The sequence below is a fragment of the Ipomoea triloba genome, chromosome 5, assembly GCF_003576645.1.
Source record: "Ipomoea triloba cultivar NCNSP0323 chromosome 5, ASM357664v1".
NCBI classification, from domain to species: Eukaryota; Viridiplantae; Streptophyta; class Magnoliopsida; order Solanales; family Convolvulaceae; genus Ipomoea; species Ipomoea triloba.
The window spans coordinates 16,796,370-16,806,357 of NC_044920.1; the positions used below are offsets into that span (position 1 = coordinate 16,796,370).

A 9,988-nucleotide genomic window follows, 5' to 3' on the forward strand; every position below is an offset into this window, starting at 1 on the left:
CAGTGTACATGAAATAGCCATGATAAATCCTTCGTAGATTGATATATAATAAACTAAATGTAGTTGGTGGATTTGATAAATTCCCACTATTATATCTTTGTAATACGTGTAAACAATTGAAATAGAAATCCCCTTTTTATACACAAACTCAATAACGAAATGACTGTCAGATGTTAAGCTATCCACCAAAAGCTCATCACCACATATTTAAATCACATCCACATTAATCGCTCAAACCAAGGAATAATTCTGATCTCATTCTGTACCAGGTCTTGAGGTAGCTTTAGAAGTAAGTCCAGGCAGTTTAAAAAAATAATAATCCAAATTTAAACTTAGCCTAATGTGTGGCAAATAATTTAGCCAATATTCTAACTTGTATCAATTATACATTTATAACATTTAACATGTAGCAATGGTACATTTACAAACTTCACATCCACCATGTTCTTCAATCTTCACTCATTCCAACAACAACACCCCATCCAACAATCATTCAAGCATAACCTACAAATCTTTAGATCTCCAGCTAGCATAAAAGTTACAGAAAGTCAGAAACTGACAATCCGAAATTTTTTTAAAAGAGGTGGAAGATTAAAGGAGCCAAGATAGAATATCATTTTTACCTTATTTTTGATTTCTAGAATAACTTTGCTAGACACAGATTGGATGTTTCCAAAGAAACAGTTAAAAAAAATGTGAGATGGCACTTCCAAGGTCATGGTCTTCTGAATCTCTTATAATGTCCTACAAGTTTAATAGATCTGTTAACAAGTGAGAATGAATCCAAAAACAATGAAACAAATAATAACAAAGGGATAGTACAAAGAACACAATTCTCTGAAGTTCAATATGAAAATAAGTTACCACATGGTACTTAAGGCCCAAAAAATAGTGATTCAAACTAGTAAACACAAAGATGTGAGTAGATGTAGATCACCTTCAATATCATCTTTGCTCTCTGACTGAGAACAACATTCTTTGGCATCATTATTTTCATTTAATTTTTCCTGTACAGAACAAGAATAGTTCAAATAACTAAGCACAAGAGGCAACACCTGGTTAAGCTAAAACGGATACCAAATGCATAAGACATCAGCTTTCAATTTTTTTGTCTCAACTTTTCCATCAAATACAATATTATTATCTGATAACTATGACAAGTGCACAAAGTACAGGCAGATTACAACAAATTTAGGCATATACACAAACAACTCGAAACAAATTAAAGAATGATGTTGCATATAAATTTTTTAAACCTTGCTATGTTGTGCGGCGGAGGGAGGCAGACTCTGTTGCGGCGGCGGGAGACGGTGTCAGCTGTAGGGAGAGGCGAGGTCAATCTCTGGCTCTTTACTACGTAGGCGAAAAGTGGCGTCCAACATGTTGCTACGTCGTCATCGTCTCTGCTGAGTGAGGGGAGGTATGCTGTTGCGGCTCAAGCCTATTTATATTTAGGGTTTTGGCTTTGGGTATCCAGCATAAAAGGTTTAGGCTTGAGATCGACTCAATTAACTATCGAGTAGGCTCGAGCTCGGCTTAAGCTTGAAGTTGATCGAGCCGCTCGACTCATTTACAGCCCTACCAAGAATCATACTAAAACGATCTAGCTAGTTGGAATCATGAAGATGTTTAATTTGAGGTTAAACCCTAAGAAGTACATGTTTTCTGTGCAAACCAGTAAATTCCTAGGGTTCTTGATGACTCGGCGAGGTATTGAGCCAAATCCAGATAAGTCCAGGCAATTCTCGATATACAAGCTCCAAGAATGGTTAAAGATGTGCAATACACAACAGGTAAGCCTTGTGTTGGTTAGTGGAAAGAGCACTACCCTTCTTCTAGATCTCAAAGAAAGAAGTCCCCTTTTCAGTGGATAGACCAATGTCAAGAGGAATTTGAAGGATTGAAGTTGTACCTATCGACATACCCCTCGTAATAACCAAGAAGGATGTAGGTTAGACTTTATATGTATACTTGGCGGTTTCTAATCGGGCTATGAGTTTGGTACTATTGCATGAGGATGAAAAAGCGATTCAAAGGCTGATATATTATGTTAGTTGGGCATTAGAAGGATTAGATGTGCAATATTCACAACTCAAGAAGGTTGTGTATGCCTTGTATATCAGTATCACAACCAAAAAGTTAACAACCTACTTTCAAGAAGCTCACCTGATCCAGGTATTGACTATTGATTGATCAACCGCTCAAGGTAGTACTGTGAAACCTGACATCCTCCTATCGGGTGATAAAATGGACAATGATGCTTACTCAGTTCCCAATTGAATATTACCTGAGAACGGCTATCAAGGGGCAAGTTCTAGTGGATTTTCAGTCAAGTGTACTGCTCATGAAGATGTAAGGTATTCAATGAGCCTATTGGAAGTGTCTTGTTACAAAGTTTCAGTTGATGACTCTAGTGAGAAGGGGTGTGGTAGGTAGAGGAATAGTGCTGACTAGTCCTGAGGGTTTCAAGTTGTACCATGTTTTGTTATTTAAATTCGAGTTTATTACCGAAATGGTTCCTCGAGTATTGTAAAATTACCAATTTGGTCATCGATAATATTTCTTGCATAATTAAATCCTCGACTTTGAAAAATTTAACCATTTTGGTCCTCTGTTTATTTTACCGTTTGATATCCGGTAAATCAGGACCAAATTGGTAATTTTATTATAGTCAAGGGACCATTTCAGTCAAAAATGAATTACCGAAATGGTCCCTTGACTATAGCAAAATTACAAATTTGGTCCTGATTTAACGGTTGTTTAACACCAAAATAAACGGAGGACCAAATTGGTTAAATTTTTTTCAAAGTCGAGGACTTAATTGGGCAAGAAAAATTATCGATGACCAAATTGGTAATTTCGCAATAGTCGAAGGACCATTTCGGTAATAAACTCTTTAAATTCAGGATGTCTAGTAATGAGCGGAGTATGAGACGCTAATTAGGGATTTAGGGTGAGTTTGCAAAGTCATTGACCGTGAGAAGATTGAAGATCAAATCTGATTTGCATTGGTAGTCGGACAAGTTAATAATATTTGTCGAGACAAGATTTTTATTTTTTTACCAAATCTAATCAGGCTCATATTTTAACTAGACTAACCCAATCTAGCTTAAATAATAACCAAATAGATGGTTGGCCAACCCGCACATTTGACACCACTCGAAAGGAGAGAGAGAGAGAGAGAGAGGATTGAGCGTGAGATAAAAATCTAAAATTTATCTTTCGAGTAAATATTTCAGAAGACATTTTCTTCATAAATGAGTCATTTTTTCTTTGACCTGAATGAATATTTTCGGTTGACTTTATTTTTCAGTGATAGCCAAACACTTAAAATCTTAGAAAATGACTTTTGAAAGTCATTTTTCAACCTTCCAAACATATATAGTTACTTTTGACCATTTTATATAAGAACAAATATGAGTAAATGATGGTAATACCCTCCATTTAAAGTTGATTTCAACATTTGATTAGGATCATTACTTTGTGATTTCCAAATATGATTAGGATCAGTTACTTTTTAGTTAACTCGATCATTTTTTTTTAGAGTGATTAATCATTTTAAGCCTACATTTTTAAAGCAAAAAAAAGAATACTACTTCAATGTTAACTTGAGGATTAAAATGAAGTCGCCAACAATTCACAGATTTGAGTTTATTGTACCTCTAGGTAGGTCACATTTATTCCATTGGTTTATTATTATATTTAGAGTTAATTCCATTTTTTTTCTAGATTTATAGGTGTCAAACCACTTTTAATCATTTTTATTAGAACATCCACATTTGGTCCTAATATTATTGTGGTATGACCATTTTTGTCATCCGTTAACAAAATCATTGAAATGTCAAATACAAAGGCATTTCGATCATTTTTATATAAAGTGAGTTAACCCCACTATATTTTTATGTTTATTCTTTTGAAAAAAAATTGCAATTGAAGACCAAAATGACTTTATATTTAACAGCATTAAAATTGTTTAGTTGATAAAAGACAAAAAATGGTCATGCCACAATGATATTAGGACCAAATGTGAATGTTATGATAAAAAGGACTAAAACTAGAGTGCCACTTATAAATCTAGGACTAAAAATGAAATTAACTCCTATATTTAAGATAAAGACCATCTTTGGACTTGGTTCACACTAACAGGTACAATGAAGATAACCTTAAAATAAAACACGCCCCCTCACGTGTGCGCGGATAGACTTTTTCTTTTACGGGTGGCGCAGAGTTTCGAACCCATGACCTTTGGGTGGCTCTGATACCAAAATAAAGCATGTGCTCCATCTTAACTAAAAGCCTAAACTAATAGTTGGACTGCACATTTAAATTTATGCTCACACTGATCAACTTAATGGAATGGAAGAAGTGAATATAAACAGCCAAAGGGTTCTCCACCTCTCCAAGTGAGTTGTTTGTGTCTATTCACCAACTCCTCTTCAATTTTTTCCACCTCCAAAATTGAACAGTTTAAACTAACAAGAAGTTTGATATTTTCCACAGATAGATCAAATACACACCAACCCGTAGTGACTAGTGATAAACTATATTCTATCAAACAAGATGAAGAGGCATATATGAACCTGAGTTTATAAGATGAAATCCTCCATATTCACACTTAAAAGGCCCTAATAAAATATGATACAACAGGAAAGTGAGAATCCTGATAAGCTACTATCACCTGATCCAATCAGCTCATATATGCAATTGTCAGACTTTTGGTCAGCTTAGACTAGTAACACAACACTGATGTTCATTCCATCCTTTGTACATTCACATTAGTTGATATCTTGATTCTCTTTCCCGGCTATTAATCTCGTGTCATGTGAACAATCACCTGTGAACAATGCCGAATGCTATAGATTAGGGGCATCCAAAACTAAGTCGTATATATATATAATAAATCATATATTTCAATATAGCATGCCTGCATTTCACATAGCTACAATTCATAAGAAAGGATATGGAATTTTTGCAGTTTCTTCTAACCTGTTAGAAATCTAGTGGTCCGGTGGGTGGCACAGAATCCTCGATTGCTAGAGGAAATTCAATGTCATAGAACCCTGATTTTATACACCATTCCTGCATTTATTTGCGCGTCTTTAACTGTTTATTTGAATATGGAGGAATAGTAAGAGGGGAATGTTGCTGATAAACTAGCTATATATGTTGCTGAACTAATCAACCGTTAAACAATCACTAAGAAGACGAATTCTTAATGCCTATGAATGTTTATTACCATCAGTGTTGTAAAAATCAGCCTAGGTGGCCGCCTAAGCACTAGGCATCCCTAGGCCGAAGCGAAAAGGGTGTAGGCGGTTGCTAGTTGGCCGGCCGCCTAGGCGGCCAAGTCGGCTCCAAACTTGGCCAAGTCAGCCGCAACTTCTTTTTTTTTTTTTTTTTTTAATTGGTTTTTCCGTTCAAAATGACATCATTTTGAGCGGAATTTTTTTATTTACTTTTAATTAGGCGGCGCCCCCCAACACCCGACTACCACCTAGCGCCTTTTGCAACATTGATTGCCATTATTCCATTCTTTCCATCTTAATAGTTAGTAGGTACTCTTCATTCATTAATGGCAAGACCATATTACCCGTTATGAGAAAGCCGTTGCCAGTTCATTAGCTGATGTGGTTGTGGATGCCTTTGCAAACAAGATGAACTGGTCCCGATGGCGTTGTCATCACCGGGCAAATTGATCCGAGTAACTAGTACTGGACGGGGACCATACAGGAACTGCGCCCCTACTGCTACTTGAAGATTCCGCCATTGAATCTTCAGAATTCCTCCTACCCACAGCAAAAGGAGATTGCAGCAGGGCATTGTTGTTACTTTGAATTGTTTGAAAAACTGCTTGCCCAGTTCTGTTTCCCCTCGGTTCTTCAGTTACATTGACATTTTCTGGCACTTCTGCTCTACTATCTTCAGCCGAATTTCTGAGATCCAAAGATGTCTCTTCATCTTCAGCCCTAAAGAATGATGAAGTTATGCTAGGGACCATCTGATCCTCATAATGCCTGATTGCAGTAGCTGAAGGATTATTTCTGATCGGTTCATGGTCCATTTCCATTTGTGCATCTCGGGGAAATGCTAGCGGTGCAGACTCGGTGGAGTCTCCGTGCCCTTCTTCCATACCATTCTCCATTGCAGCTCTCGAGGCGGCTTCATGCTGTGCCATATGAACAAGGGCTTCTTGCAATCTTACCTTTGCTGCATCGATTTCAACAACCGGGAGAGGATAGTTGGAACCTAGTTCAATTCCAGCTGCTTGGAGAACCGACTCGGGTGCATTCCAAGGATGGTGTATCCATTCAGTAGGAAGCCGAGCAAGTTCAGGAAGCCAACGGCGTACATACTCCCCATTCGGGTCAAATTTGTAGCCCTCAAACTGTAAAAACCAGTAAACATCTGTTTAGCATGTTTCCTATGAATTCTCCCAATAGTAAAGGGAAAGAAGCCAGAAAAAAAATGTTGCAGAACTAAAAACCAACCCGTTTCAATGTTTATGAATCATCTTTCTTTTTTCCCTCGTTGGTTCCTATTTGCACCAGGTTTAGAGAAAAATATGTGTATAGATAGGAGTCTCATAATATGTGCATCAACTTTGGGTAAAAAAAAATATATAGGGTTTATCCAAGACGAGGGAGGAAAGCAGCTATTATTTCCACCGAGACAAAATTGCCAATTTATGCAGACACTTAAGATTAAATCTGAGATAGTCTGTAAGAAAATTTACTGTTTCTTACCTGTGGATTATCGATTCGATCAAATTCACGGCCATCTGGTAGGGTACCAGTGATGTATTGCCAACCAAGAGCATCGCTCTCAAGATCTGCATCTAACAGAGTATCCCAAAAGTACTTCATTCCCCATCTCCAAGAAAGCTGCAGAACCTTGACGAAGAAACTAGACACTACAACTCGTATCCGGTCATGTAACCATCCAGTGGCCCAGAGTTCTCTCATGCCCGCATCCACCAAAGGATAACCAGTTCTGCCTTGCCTCCATGCCTTAAAATAGCCCTCATCTACTACCCAAGGAAAGTGCTTTAGATGACCAAGAAGGGGCCTTTCATGGCTGTAAGGATGATTGAAACTCATATATCTTGAATACTCTCGAAGTCCAATAGACTTGAGGAACACATTGCAACTATCTTCACCGGCTTTGTTCCCTTCATTGGCCCAAACAACTTGCTTAATGCGAACAAGATGGAATACCTTTCGAACACTGACTTCCCCAAAATGTAAATGCGGGGATAGAAATGATGTTGTAGCACTATCAGCCTTCCTACGGTTCGTGGCATACTCTATTAATGGTCCATTTATGAAAGCAGTCAATGCCTTATCAGCATTGCTCCACCCGGGTGACCATGCTCGAGCAAGAAGTGCATTGCTTGCTTTCTCCGATTCATCTTCAAATACCAAGTTGTCAACACGACATCTTGACACATCAGCTGCAAGAGCAAGAACAAGGTTAAACTTTCCTCTAACACAATTTGGGTTGATTTTGCTGATGAGTTTTAAACAGCAGTATTTAAAGCGAGAAACAGGAATGACACTCGGAATAAAACACACCTGAAATTATCCTTTTAGGCGGGAGAAGTGGAGCCTCGGGATCATAAGGCATGTTGAGGCACTTATCCCAAAATTCTTTGAAGGTAGTGAATGGGCGACCTTCATCATCGAGAACTTCCCAAGGTTCGTAGAGTAAGTCAGAGTTGAAGGAGCGCACAGATACACCTTGAGCAGTTAAAATTTCCTTTACACGATGATCTCTTACAAGTGATAGAGGATCTAGAAGTAAAACAATAATGGTAGTTAATCAGAACCTCTTAATCAGTGAACATCATTATGCAAAGTACCATGCCTAGCTTCTCCTACTGTCCATATAAACTAATCTGCAAACATTAAAAGAAATCACAGAAGGCAAAATGTTCTGTCTCTTTTATACAGCACAAAAGAGTAGAGGATACTACTTATTCCTATATTTTCATATTCAAGATGATTACATGTCAGAACTAATAAAACATTGACACCGTTGGGCGGAGGCTGATAAAGGCTAAATCTAGCACCCGGTGGCTAGGGATTGTTGGGCAGAGGCCGGTAAAAGGCTTAAAGGGCAAGTCCAGCACCCAACATCTAAAAAAGTGTGACGGTATAAGGAAATAAAGTTACGCCTTCGCTACTAGCTATAGCTTTTTCCTATCAGACACTTTACTTTACAAAGTAGTAAGTAAAAAGGTGAAATACAATATCAATAAATTAATCAATAGAAAAGGAGGCACATCCACCATATGAAGTACTGAGTCAGCCAGCTGGCTTTTATGGAATAAACTAAAGATTACTAGCTAGAGAAACCAATTAAAAATGCAAACAACCATATTGGAGTTAAACAAATGAATATAAAACAGAAAGAGAACCAAGGATGATCAATATCAACTGACCATACAAGTGATTGAAGAAGAGGTGAGTAGCACCAGTAGACTTGATAACTTCAAGAAGAGAAGAAATAGTATCAGTAGATCTCTTTGTGACAAGGGAAGTGCCAAGGCTCCTCAAGAAAGAGTCAAGGTGACCCAAGCTTTGTTTTAGCCACCATCTTGAAACCCTCCCAGGGTAATAGTGCCCTTCTTCCTCAGGAGCCCATATGTACAGTGCCACCACTGCCCCTGCTCTCACACCAGCAGCCAAAGCTGGGTTATCTTCCACTCTCAAATCCCTCCTAAACCATACAATACTACAACCTCCACCAGACATTCCCCCCCCTTAGATTGCAACAACCTAAATCCCAATACCCCTCCCTCAGCCCCTCCTATCCACACACCATTCTAATATGTATTTCTTCAAGTTTAACAGCAAGAAATAGTAAAATTTGTAGAAACCAAGCTTTAACTACTCAATTTGTAAGCAAGAAATAGTATAATCTTTGGCATAAATTTGTAAAGAACCAAGCTTTAATAAGTCAATATCGTGTGTGCTGGCGGGTGAATCTGGGCGGGTTTCCTGAAATTACCATTTGCACAATTGACAACCAAAAAGACACAGGCAGGGCGGGAGGGTGAAGGTGATTGGTGAAGGTAGTGGGGTTGAGAGAAAACTGATAAGCAAATTACAGCCACAACTTTTCTTTTTCTAGATTTTTGTTTTTGTATCTGTTTCTTATCCTATGAAAAAAAAACAAATCCCACAAAGTTCTCTAGTGCCTTCTGTGATCCCATTTGCGCTTGAATTGGAATGGAAAATATTGTAGCTTCAACTTTGTCTTTTACTTCAGCATGTATATACATGCATACATATACGCAGACCTTGAATTTTATGAATTATTACAAGGTGAGAGTGATTTGGTGGTAGCTGATAGCTTTATCATGAGCTGGTTTAGTTTTTGGACCAGCTGGCCCAGTTCAATTAAAGTTTGGACCAGGCTTGGCCTTGTTCAAAAATTAAAATTAAAATCAAATCTAGTTCCGTTCATAACCCTAAAAATAAAACATAGAAAAAAATTTCAAAAATTATATATTGAATAATTTAAGTTCTGTATTTCTTCTAAATTAGTTTTATAAGTTCACATATTTATTTTCAACTATTTAACTTAAGAAATATTACAAAAAATAAAAAAAAATCAATAATTAATAATGCAATACCAATAATAAGAATAAGTTTACAAATTGCAACTACTAAATATTAATACTGTCAAAGTGGGCTGACTCACCCCACCGCGGACCTAATTTTTTACGGGCTTTTGCGGGTCATCTCGTCAAACTCGCAGGCTAAGATTCGTGCAACACTAACTCGCCTCACGCAGGTTGATGGCCCCGCAGACTTTTTTTTTCTTTTTTATTGAAATTAGTTTTTTGAATATAAATAAATAAAAAAATTAAAAATAAATAAATATATATTATATATAAACTCAGTGTACTGTTTACGCAGTACACTAAGATTATCTACACTTTTAATAAGAGCTAGACCCCTAATTGGAACTAAAAAAATATTGG

General features: G+C 37.3%; 1 long non-coding RNA gene and 1 pseudogene across 1 annotated transcript; both read right to left on the reverse strand.

Moving 5' to 3' along the window:
- Positions 1-224: 224 nt before the first annotated feature.
- On the reverse strand, positions 225-1,914 carry LOC116018682. The gene is made up of 4 exons (XR_004098578.1): positions 1,257-1,914; positions 938-1,007; positions 624-744; positions 225-526 (listed from the first exon to the last, which is right to left on the reverse strand). It is a non-coding gene; the product is annotated as an uncharacterized LOC116018682 (long non-coding RNA).
- A 3,672-nt stretch (positions 1,915-5,586) lies between these two features.
- On the reverse strand, positions 5,587-9,219 carry LOC116019709 (annotated as a pseudogene).
- Between the last annotated feature and the right edge of the window lie 769 nt (positions 9,220-9,988).